The sequence below is a fragment of the Cricetulus griseus genome, chromosome 2, assembly GCF_003668045.3.
Source record: "Cricetulus griseus strain 17A/GY chromosome 2, alternate assembly CriGri-PICRH-1.0, whole genome shotgun sequence".
Lineage (NCBI taxonomy): Eukaryota > Metazoa > Chordata > Mammalia > Rodentia > Cricetidae > Cricetulus > Cricetulus griseus.
In genome coordinates, this window is record NC_048595.1 from 37,697,142 (window position 1) to 37,708,844 (window position 11,703).

At 47.3% G+C, this 11,703-nt stretch overlaps 1 long non-coding RNA gene across 1 annotated transcript; it reads left to right on the top strand.

The window, feature by feature from the left end:
• Positions 1-31: 31 nt before the first annotated feature.
• Positions 32-11,426, top strand: LOC103159500. The gene is made up of 4 exons (XR_003482755.2): positions 32-167; positions 748-953; positions 5,994-6,038; positions 10,468-11,426. It is a non-coding gene; the product is annotated as an uncharacterized LOC103159500 (long non-coding RNA).
• Positions 11,427-11,703: the final 277 nt, after the last annotated feature.

An 11,703-nucleotide genomic window follows, 5' to 3' on the forward strand; every position in this document is an offset into this window, starting at 1 on the left:
AGAGGGGGATCCTCTGGGGCGGGGCCCTCTCACCAGGGCGCGCAGCCGGGTTGGCCAAGCCCCGGAATTCTGCGAGCGCGTAGGGGTCCTGGAGCGCGTGGCGGTCCTGGAGCCGCGTCAGGGTCCAGGGGTACGCGGGGCTCCTGGGGCAGTCCCGAGATCCCGGGGTGAGCGGGGGATCTCGGGTTATGCTGGGCACCCGGGGTGCGCAAGGGTCCCAGGGGTGCGCGACGCTCCAGGGGGCGCGCAGTGGGACAAGTGCGGCGGAGGGCGCGGCGGGGCGGGGGTCGGCTCTGAGGTGCCCGGCTGCCCCCGAGCCGGGCTCAGAGGGGCGGCGGGCGGCCGCGCGGCCGCCGGGCTCCGCCATGCTGCTCCGCGGCCGGGAGGGAGGGAGAGAGGAGGGCGGGAGAGCGGCGCGGAGCCGGGCCGGGCGGGGGGCTGGGGCCGCCGGGCGGGGGAGGGGAGGACCCGGCGCGGGGGCGGGGGGCCGGGGCCGCGGCGGGCCGGGCCGGGCCGCAGGGAGTCGGAGCGAGCTCGGCGCCGGGGCGCGGCGAGGCGGGGTCTGCCGGGCATGGCAGGCGCTCGCTGGCTCCGCGCTCGCCCTCTCGCTCGTTCCCTCGCACGCGCGCGGAGGGAGGCGAAGCCCGCAGCAGCCACTTCCCAACTTTCCAAACTTCCCAGCGCAACTTTTTCCTCTCCTCCCCTGCTTGCGCCTCCCCCCTCCTCCCTCTCCTTTCCTCTCGCCAGCTCCGCGCTGGCCCATAGCTCCGGAGCGCCACCGCCAGAGGGCGTCCGGCCTGATGCTCTGCTCAGTGGACTTCAGGCCAAGAGGTGGAAGCTCAATGGTCAGGCAATGACAAATTTGGGGACTTGGGCCATCTTCGCTGAGCACATACGCGAGTCTTGGCAAGAATAAGCAGCCAGCAGGACAGGATTTTGGTAGACACTTCGAGGTATGTCGAAAAATTAGATGGTCACTGGAGATCCAGGGAATATGGTATTTACTTACAACTATGTGTCCTGCTGTGCTGTACCTAACACTGACATGCATGTTCCTAGGCACTCTGCAAACCCTCTCTGCATTAAAATAAATGTCTGAGAACATAAAATAACTATCAGAATTCCTTGGAAGCTTCCATTTAACCAGGCATCCTCAGGTCTAGTTTCCTGGGTCCACATGAAATCCCTGTGTGTGGATGTGGAAGGGTAAGAATTCATGTCCATCTCGTAGGCGATAGGAATTGAAAAAGTCCTTAAAATCAAACCTGTTCTGTTCCTTGGAGATAAAGGGATCCTTAGAGATGTCAATGGATAAAAACCTTCTGTCCCTAGGTGGTGGTGGCGGCAGAAGACTTTACTTCCATCACTTAGGAGGCAACCATAGGCAAATCTCTGAATTTGGTTTGAGGCAAACCTGGTCTACATTAGAGAGTTGCAGGATAGCCAGGGCTACACAGGGCTACCCTGTTCTGAAAATGAAAACTAAACTACACACACACACACACACACACACACACACACACACACACACACACACACACACACACACACCTTACAACCTTTTGTTAAAAAAGATATTCTAAGTACTGTATCATGGCATCTAAGGTTAAAGGATGAATTAGGTAATATTATCAGAAGTCTACATCTGAGAGAGAAGGTCAGATATGCAAAAGACAATTAAAACACAAGCAGTCCTACCAGAAGACCAAGGAAAGACAGGTAGAAAAAGGGCTTCTAAAACAGCTGGAGTCAGGGCAGAGACCTTTGAGGTGATCTCGAAGAAGAAGCCAGTGGTAGCTAATATAAGGAAGTGAAGCAGTTAGAGCAGCCAGTGCCAAAAGTGAGAGCGAAGGGCCTTCAAGGGACTGGCCACAGAAAGCAGGTGGCAGACACTGACACTGTTTCTACACGCCAGGCCTGGGAGCATATCTTTGTAATTACAGTTGTGAGAAGTTACTCCATGATTTGAAGTCGAAGGTGGCTAGGGCACAGCTTTACTTACAGGGCACATGAATTGAGGGAGCAGACTGCAGGCAGGTCAGCTAATGGGAGCCCAGGCCTGATCCTTAGGCCTCTAGACTCCCAGCTAAGAGATCTCCTCACCTTCTCTCCCACTCGTGCCCCAGGGCACATTGAACAGCTGGAGAAAGGAATGGTCAGACTTTGAATGAGGAAGCACAGCTTACCTCGCCAAACCCAGAGTGTGAACAATTAAGAGGCAGACCAGAAGGGTAGGAAGTCTGTGCCATAGAATGATGGGTTGAACCCCACTAGTCATGTGAAATTGACTTTTTTTTTTTCTTGGTTAGGCTGAAAATAAATGTATGTTGGTAATTGGCTACAGTTCAAACTACTGGGTATCTGGAGCAATTTGTTCTGCTCAGCCTCTTTGTCACACACCTACCTGGTGACAGATGTTGAGCAGGCCAGAATGCCCAGAAAATAGGGCACCAGGACACAGTGTAGTAGCTCTGTCTGCCACACACAGAGCTCTGAGATCTGTAGCTAGGACAGAAGAGAAGTCCTTGAATGATGCTGCCCAACTCAGGCCCCCAACTCCCTACAGAGTCACCCATCTCCTTAGTGAGAACGGGGTTAGTTGATTAGAGAGTGTGAGTGTTAATCCACTGAGAAGCAGGAATATACTCTTCACTAGGGAATTTGAAGATAGTACATTGGGGAATTAAAAAAAAAAAAAAAGACCAGATCAAGTTTAAAGTGATAGTAGGTGTGGCTGTATGTTTTCTCATCTCATATCTCTTCCTTAAAATGATGAAGGTTTTGGCAGGTAATTAATTGTCAGAGGTCTAACTTCCTCCTTTGAGGCCTCCTGTAGGACTGTGAGCAAGGGCAGAACAGTATCTTGGAGTCTGGTTTTCTCCAACCTTCTTCCTGGCCTCACTATTTTTCAGTGAATCAATGTGTGTGATAAGGCTTTTAGGCTCATCACCTGAATTGCATTGGTGTTGTTAATGAGGCACAAGAGCAAATAAGTTTGCCAATCTAAGAGAATTGAAAACATATAGAAACACAAATCTCTGTGCACCAAAGTGTTGTTCACAGTAGCCAGAAAGTAGAAACAACCCAACTAACTGTCCGTCAGATGTGAATGGAGAGCCAACTATGGTGTGTCAAGACATCAGGCTATATACCTTAAAGACATACAGTTCTTAAAAAATGAGGAATAGGGAGCTGGAGAGATGGCTCAGAGGTTAAGAGCACTGGCTGCTCTTCCAGAGGACCTGGGTTTAATTCCCAGCACCCACATTGATGCTCACAACTATCTGTAACTCCAGTTCTGGGCACCTGACACCTTCACACAGACACAAATGTAGACAAAACACCAATGCACATAAAAATAAATAAATCTTTTTAAAAATGAGGCATATTTAGGATAGAATATTTCTTGACTTCAGAGAGGACAGAAGTGAGCATGTATACAGAGGCAGAAAGAAGGATAGTGGTCACCCAGAACAAAGCAGAATGAGGAGATGGAGAGATCATAACAAAGGGTTAGTGGCTTTCTTTGGGGAGTGGTAAAACATCTCAAATGGCAATGGTTGCACAACTCTGAATAAACTAAAAGGGTACATGGCATGTGAATTACAGTTCCTAAAGCTGTTATCCAAAAACAATAAACAAGAACAAGGGGTTCAGTGGGTTTTTTAATTATTTTATTTTTAGTTATGTGTGAGTGTGTGTGTCTGTCTGCCACATGTATGTGAGAAGGCCATGCTCTCCCCTGGAACTGGAGTTTCAGGTATTAAGAGCTACCTGATGTGGATGCTAGGACTGAACTCAGGTCCTCTGCCAGAGCAGAGTGTATTAGCCATTGAGCCACTTCTCCAGCTCAGTTTCAGTGTTTTAAAATGTTTGCCTTCCTATTTGGTCTTGTGAGATAAGCCCTGGGTGGTGTTAAGTCCTAAATACTAGAGGCTGGGCCACTTGGGAAGTTTCACCATCCTCTCTGGACATGCCAATGAACTGAGGTGACCCACCAGCAGCATAAACAAGCTGGTGGAGTAACTAACCTTTAAGGGCCCCTGCACCCAACACTAAAGCTCTTCCTTTAAGGCCATTGCCAGAGGAGGGCATTTCAGCAGGGTGAGAAAGGACTCTGGGCTCAAGAGGGGGCAATGGCTGCAGACTCTAGACTGCTCTGCCTGGGGCACATCCGGACCACTTTTCTTTTATTGCATCTTAATTAAGTTGTTCAATCAGATTGGTACCAGGAATCTGTAGGCTGTAACAGCAGGGGCAGGAGCAGAAGCCTTGTAGCGTAACTAAACCAACAAAGTTGGCCTCAGGAGCCCTGCTCTGTTGAAAGGTGTCCCTTCCAGGGTGAGAGATGAGGGACTTAGCTGCTGGCTCAAAGGAAGAACATTGCTCTGGGCTGTGGGCCACTGACCATCACAGTATTTTTAAATGGAAATGATATGACTTCTGGCTCTGACTCCTGTAGCCAGCATGCACCCACTGCTCCCAAGCTCTGTGTTCTCTACCTCAGCCTTGCCTGGAAGTTAGTTAATCCTTGGTGAATGAAGAACAGGATTGCTTCCCAGACTGGGGAGAAAGAAAGTGGGCTGAAGAATCAGGCGGAGACAATGTTTAAGACAGTCTAGAGTAAGAGAAAGCACCTGAAGAACGCAGAGACTGAGATGACTGGGCAAGAGGTACTCTGTCACTAAAGCAGAAAGAAATGCTGTGGTCACAAAAATGTAACAAGGGATCAGAGCAGCTAAGTAGTATGACAGGCATTAAAGACAACACTACGGTGGCACAGTCCAGTGGGGACACCCTAGGAACAGAGGAATCAGCCCCAGATTTAGCCCTCAGGGAACTTCCCACCCAGTGGAGAGGAAAGGAAGATAAACAAATGGAGCTTGGAGAAACAAATAGAAGGGCAAGCAGGACCAACCAAGATAGCCTTAGGGGAGAGAATATCACATCAGCAAAGATCTTTGCTGAAAAGGTGTCTTCTTTTTGCTGTTGTTTTTAAACCTTCTGAGACCAATTAGAGTTAGCGGAAATCAATCTTTAAAGAGTGAGCAGGAAGCTGGGTGTGGTGGTGCATGCCTGCAATCTCTGCACTTACAAGATGGAAGGGTCAGGGATTCAAGTGCATGTTCAACTACATGAATTTAAGAGATCCTGCTTTTAAAAAAAATAAAAGAGCGGGAACCTGGAATTTACACCTCCTAAAACCTCAGCACTTAGAAGCTGAAGAAGGAAGATGGAGAGTTTAAGGACAGCCTAGGCCACATAGAACTGCTTCAAAACAAAACAACAACAAAGCAAAAATCCAAACCTCAAAATCACCACCAGCAAAAGTACAAGGGGGAGTTGGGCAGGAAGAAGGAAGGAAGAGAAAGCATTAAGGGCCTTGGGAATCGCATGTGCAAAGGAGTAGGAGTGTTTGCACTTGGTGCATTAGGGAAACTGGCAAGGATGATGGAGCAGAACTAGAACTAGACAAGGTCAGAATCCAAGTGTGCCAGCAAGTACTATGCAGGAACTCAGAAAGTGTTTTAGCCTGCCTGTCAGAGGAGACAATCTTAGCGTGATCTGTAGAAACTGTGGCTGCCCCGAGGGTGGCTGACAAGTCAGGCTCCAGGTGGGAGGTGTACATGGCTGGCTGTGGGTAGCCCTCAGGATAGCAATGGCTCAGCTCTCATGTACTGTCTCCATATGTTCTGTGCTGTAAGTGAGCTGCCCTCCTCCAGCTACTTGTGACTTTTGAACAAGAAACACCTGTAGGTGTTGAGTTAAAAGACATTTCAGTGAGTGCTGTTGCAATGAACTCAAGGGCTGAGATCTCTTTGAGATGCTGAGTTCATTTGTTTTGGATATGCATTCCCAAGTGAGATTTGTTGTATTGTTATAAAAGCAAACAAACAAAAAACCTCCAGGCTGTTTTTTTTTTGGGGGGGGGTTGTTTGTTTTTCTTGTGTGTGTTTTTTTAATAATGGTTGTGCTGATTTTAACTTTCCTAGCAACAAGTTCAGGACTGGTCAAAAGGACAAAGTTTCAGTTACAAGGTAAGTTCTGTTTAATAATAATAGTGTGTGCATACGAGTTTAAAGGTCATGATTATCATGCAGCATCTATATGTTATTAAATCACCACTTTGAACACATACAACCTGTCAAGTAAATGTTTTAGGATGAAGAAGAAAGGATTTTAGTCTGGGCATTGGTGTCGCACGCCTTTAATCCCAGCACTCAGGAGGCAGAAGCAGAGGATCTCTGTGAGTTCAAGACCAGCCTAGTCTACAAGAGCTAGTTCCAGGACAACAGCCTCCAAAGCCACAGAGAAACCCTGTCTCGAAAAACAAAACAAACAAACAAACAAAAAAAAGGATTTTAAAATAAAGAAAATAGCATATAAAGGCCAGGTGATGGGCTATCATAAAAATCCAGGTGTAGTGAAAGCCAGGAGGTCCAGGAAACTTTTCTGGATGAGACATGCTTTGAACTGGTCTATGCAGGAAAAGCAGATTCAATTTGAGGTAAGGATAATGGTGAAAGCAATGAGTTGAAGGAGGAGCAAGGAGAGAGAGCATTCTGGCTAGGGACCAAGAAGTGGCCCAAAAAGAGTAGCTAACTGAGGTGGCCGGCCAACCCCAGGGATCCTCCTATCTCTGCCTCCCCAGCACTGGGATGATGATAGGTGCTTCCCCAGTGCTGGGATCACAGGTGTATGCTATGGCCCCCAGCTTTCACCTGCATCACGGGGATCTAAACTCAGGTCCTTGAGCTTGTGTAGCAAGGTACTTTACTAACTGTGCCAGTTCCCCAGCTGGGTTTGCCCTCATTTTAAAGCTGAGGACATGTCTCAGAGGGGAACAATGACACAGTCAAATTACGCAGCTGATTGTTAGAAAGTCATCTGTCTAAATCTCTCTGCTAAACCCTCTGCCCCCTCCAGTCCACAAATGGGGAAAGTGCACAGGGAGCAGACAGACGAGGGTGTGGCTTGTGAACACATTTGTGCACGTGCACTCACTAGGGAGTACATCCACACCACATATGGCAGCCCTGGGCTCTGTCTGTCTTCCAATCTAATTAGGATACAGAGTAACTATCATTTAGGACTTGCCTGTCACTCTAGGCCAAGCTATGTGAAGCTCCATTCCTCTCTTTAGGACCCCACTGAAGTCTAGAAAGGGAAAAAGGAAATGTGATGCTTGAAACAAAATACCCCATCGAGCTGACCACTAAATGGCACTTAGACCCCATGTATACACACAGCTGCTTTATGTAATGAAGGCTGCGGACCATGTTCCTGGATATAAAATAACAAACCACATATAAAGTTTTACGTTGCTGTGTAATTAGCACGGATCTGCAAATGTGCTAGGGTGAGGGCAGAGCCGCTTGGGCCACAAGTACAGAGAGGGTATGGGAAAGAGCAAAGAGCGTGCCCCAGGGTGAGAAGGGTAGAGTTTGAATCCTGATCCTACCTTCATCTCCTTTGGCCTTGGGCAAGTTATCCAGACCCCATGGACTTCCAGTTTTGTATCTGTATGAGCAGGCAATGATATCTCCTTTCTTTCTGCCTGAAGGACATTTGACAATTTGGAAAGACAAATGTGGGTGTCATAACTGGGAACATACTGCTATAATCTTGTGGCTGGGGCCAGGATGCTGCTAAATATCTTACATCACACGAATCAATCTCATTTCGAAGTATGGCACCACAAATGCCAATCCTGCTAATACTTAGTAATCTTGACCTCATAGAGTAGCTATGACTTACTCTAACCATTTGTAATTTTGATTGGACATTTGCTGTGTGTTAAGTACTTCCGGTTACTATTTTAATGTAGTAACACGTGCCTGTTTGTAACAACTCTGAGGGAACTGCTACCATGATCTTCACTCTATACTGCCATTACCCTAATCCTGTAGATAAGGAATTTGGAGTCCTGGAAGAAAACTCCCCCAAAATCACAAACCTAGTGAGTGCTAGAGCAAAAGGCCTATATATCCAGATCTACTGCTTGTGAACCTGAACTCGGGTTGAACATGTTTTACTTGACTGATAGCATCAGTGCCTGGGACATGATAGTGATGGTGCTCTCTGTGAAGACAGTGGAACACTCAGCTGTTCATGAAGGCCACAGAGAAGCATCCAAGTGCTTGCTCCCACTCAGTTTTCTTTCCAGAAGGAAAATAATAAACAGGTGACTACATAAAAATGGAGACAGTGTGAGTCGTAGACATTGTGCTATGAATGATGAGAAGGGTTCTGCCAGAAGATGTGAGGGAAGGTGCCATCAGCTGAGGAAACAGCTTTGGCAAAGGCCCTGTAGTGAGTAGGGAGGCACCATGTGTGTTCAGGAAACAGGGAAGTCAAGACAAGTAAGATCTGGGTTACAAGGGAGATAACTCTTAAAAAATGCAGCAGAGATTAGGGGCCATGTGAAGAATGACTGAGCTGAGGTAAGAAACTTGAATTCTGTCATCAATTAGGAGCCATGGAGGTTTGAAAGAAGACAGTGACCTGATTCCCATCTTGGAAGTCCATTCATACCTCAGGGTGAAGGATGGTGAGGCAGCAGAAGAGGGATCCAGGATTCTGGGCAGGATCCAGGCTGGGATCAGATGGGGAAATGGGGAAAGGAGGGTCTTACCCACATGGGTGCAGTGAGACTGGAGGAAAGGGAACATGTCTGGTTCACACAGTGTTAGAGCCAGTAACTAGCATTTTGTGATGGGTATGATGGATGGGGGAGAAACATCTTCATTTGTTGAGATAGATTGAGGAAGAAACAGAATTTTGTGGTGGTGGAGAGAAGACTGAACCAGGGGTAGTCATGGGCTACACACCAAATGGAAGTCGTAGGAAACAACTTAGAAACATCCTGATGCTCAGGAGAGTGAGCAGAGCTGTGGACACATTTAGGACTCATTGCACCGAGATGGGATGGAACACTAAGGCCCATTAGCTATGATGGTGATAATAGATAGGTGATGGTAGATAGATAGATAGATAGATAGATAGATAGATAGATAGATAGATAGATAGATAGGACCTGTAGACAGAACTGAAGGCAGCCCAGGCCTAAGCCCAGGGAGAGCATTCATTTTAACTTTGAAAGGGAAACAGCCATTAAAAGAGATAGAGGATCTGACACCCTCTTCTGGCCTCCCCGGGCACTGCATGCACCTTATGCACAGACAGGCAAAATATTCATATACATTAAATATAAAATTAGAGAAAGAGGGGGTAAGTGGGGAAAAAGAAAAAAAAAGGTGTTAGCATTCAACAAAAACACAGGAATGATTAGATTTGACCCTGGAAGTTGACAGGAGACGTTTTTAGTGGAATTTTGGAGATGAAAACACAATTGAAATGGCATGAGAATAAAGGAAAAGGCAAAGACGTTGAAGCAGCCACTGTGAGAAATCTCGTCTGGACTTGTGCCAAAGAGTCAAGCTGGAGTGGCTGAAGAGCATGGCTGGGCCATGTGCGGTGTGTTTTAGGCTGGTGAAGAGTATAGCACAGAGGCAGCAACCTCTGCAACTGCTGATCTTGGGGGAGGCATCACTGGACACACGGGACACACTCGTAGAGAAAGGAGGAGAGCCACCCAACGTGGCTGAGCCTTGTTGGGAGGGAGGCAGGAAACCTAGGCATTGAGCAGTGGTCACGTGGGTGGAGGAAGATGCTCTGCAGTAACCAGCTGTGTTCCTCCCAGAGGGAATAGGAGCCCTCGCCTACACCCTGGCTGAACCCCAGTCCCAGCACTGACACAGACTGAGCCCGGACCCCTAGGCTGAATGCCCACTTCTATCCAGTTCCTTCTTCCTAAGGAACATCCTGGGGGGACAACAGAGGTCCCATAATAATAGGTCTCCACAATGAGAAAGACCATGGAAGCAACATGAAGCTTAGAAGTCCCGGGAGCTGGTTACTGCCTTCCTGACCTTGCTGGGGAAGTGCTTCTCTAGGACCAGGCAGAGTGGTGTAGAAGAACACATTTGTGGAAGACAATCACCATAGGAGAAACCAACTATATGAGGCTCTCCAAAAAGATTTCCTTTTAGAAGGAAAGTCTCTTAGCCGAGCAGGAGTGGGAACTCACTGAGGCTGGCAATCAGGGCAGGCAAGTGGAACTGAGAGAAGTCTAAGTGGGCTGGGTGTGGTTTTGGTGTTTCATCTCAGTAGGAGAGCTTAGGGCTCTTCAGTGTTTGTCCTTTACTATGGACCCTCACAGGCTAGTGTGAGCTGCACAAATACATTTTCATGGTGATCGAAGTCCATAACTATTTAAAAAAATAAATCCCTGCTGACTAGCAAGGCCATCCCAACCTGCTAGCTGGACCTCTCCACACTTAACTTCCTTGTGTGTGAAGTCAGAATAGTAGTAATGTGTGTCTCACAGGCTTGTTACAGGGGTGGAGTGGGATGGTGGCTGGGTTGCACTTTGTGTACTGTAAAGAGCTGTGGTATGGCTTCTAGGATCGTTGTTAATATGAAGAAGAAGAAGAAGAAGAAGAAGAAGAAGAAGAAGAAGAAGAAGAAGAAGAAGAAGAAGAAGAAGAAGAAGAAGAAGAAAGAGGAATAGGTAGCCTCAAAGTGTCTTCTGTCTGAAGAGAAATACTTTGATGTTTAAAAAGTCAGGAGGAGCACATGTGGACACCTTATGGTTGGGAGCCTCTGTGGAGGGTCTGTATCAGAGTAGAACTCAGCTCTGCTGATTGAGTTGGATAAGATGCTCTTTGCCCAGGGATGTTCTGCTGATTAGCTGAGCAGGTGGCAAAGTCCCACAAGTATTGTCCTTACCATGCTGTACACGTGGTAAGCTGGGCATCTGTGACTCTCATGGTACCCACTGGCATGCTGCCTAGCTGTTTACATTTACTTGGCCTTTATTTTACCAAATCCCGTGCTGGAGAGTCTGAAGAGTCTGTATCTGGCCTTTGTCCTTTTTCATGGCACCTTTTAGTCTATATACACCATGGCTTCTCTGCTGTGGAATGCCCTGTTTCCCCATCAGGCTCATTGTGTCCAATCAAGTACACACCTTTTATTTTTCTCATTTCAGACTTTGGGCTGGATCCTCAACTCCCTATGTTTGGAAGCACCTTCTCATAAATCTTCTCATGTAGTTGTCTGGACACTGCGTTGGGGAGCCTATTTCCTCTCAAGGTGGCCTATACTCTTGTAGATGCTCTTAACACTGTTGAGTTATGTATTTCCCAGCACTGACCTGTAGCTTATCCCCCACAAGGCCCTGCTTTTACCACCCTGGCAGCTACATGGAACCTCTACGGTGACAGAAGTCTGCTGACATCTTAACTTTTATCAGAAAGGTTTTTTGTGTGTGAGAGTGAATGTGGAGTGTGTGTGAATGTATGTGTGAGTGTGTGAGTGTGTGTTTGTGTATGTGAATGTGTGTGTATGAGTGTGTCTGTGTATTTGAGTATGTGTGTGTATACATGAGTATGTGTGAGTGCATGTTTGAGCATGTATGTATGTGTGTGAGTGTGTGTATATATATGTGTGTGTTTGAATGTATGTGTGTTTGTATATGTGGATGTGTACGTGAAAATGTGACTGGGCATTTGTGTGTTCATGTATATATGAGTGTGTATGTATGTGTGAGTGTGAGAGTGTGTATGAATGTGTGAATGCACATGGGAGTGTTTGCGTGTATGTTTGTGTCTATGTGTGTGTGTTTATGTGAGTCTGTGT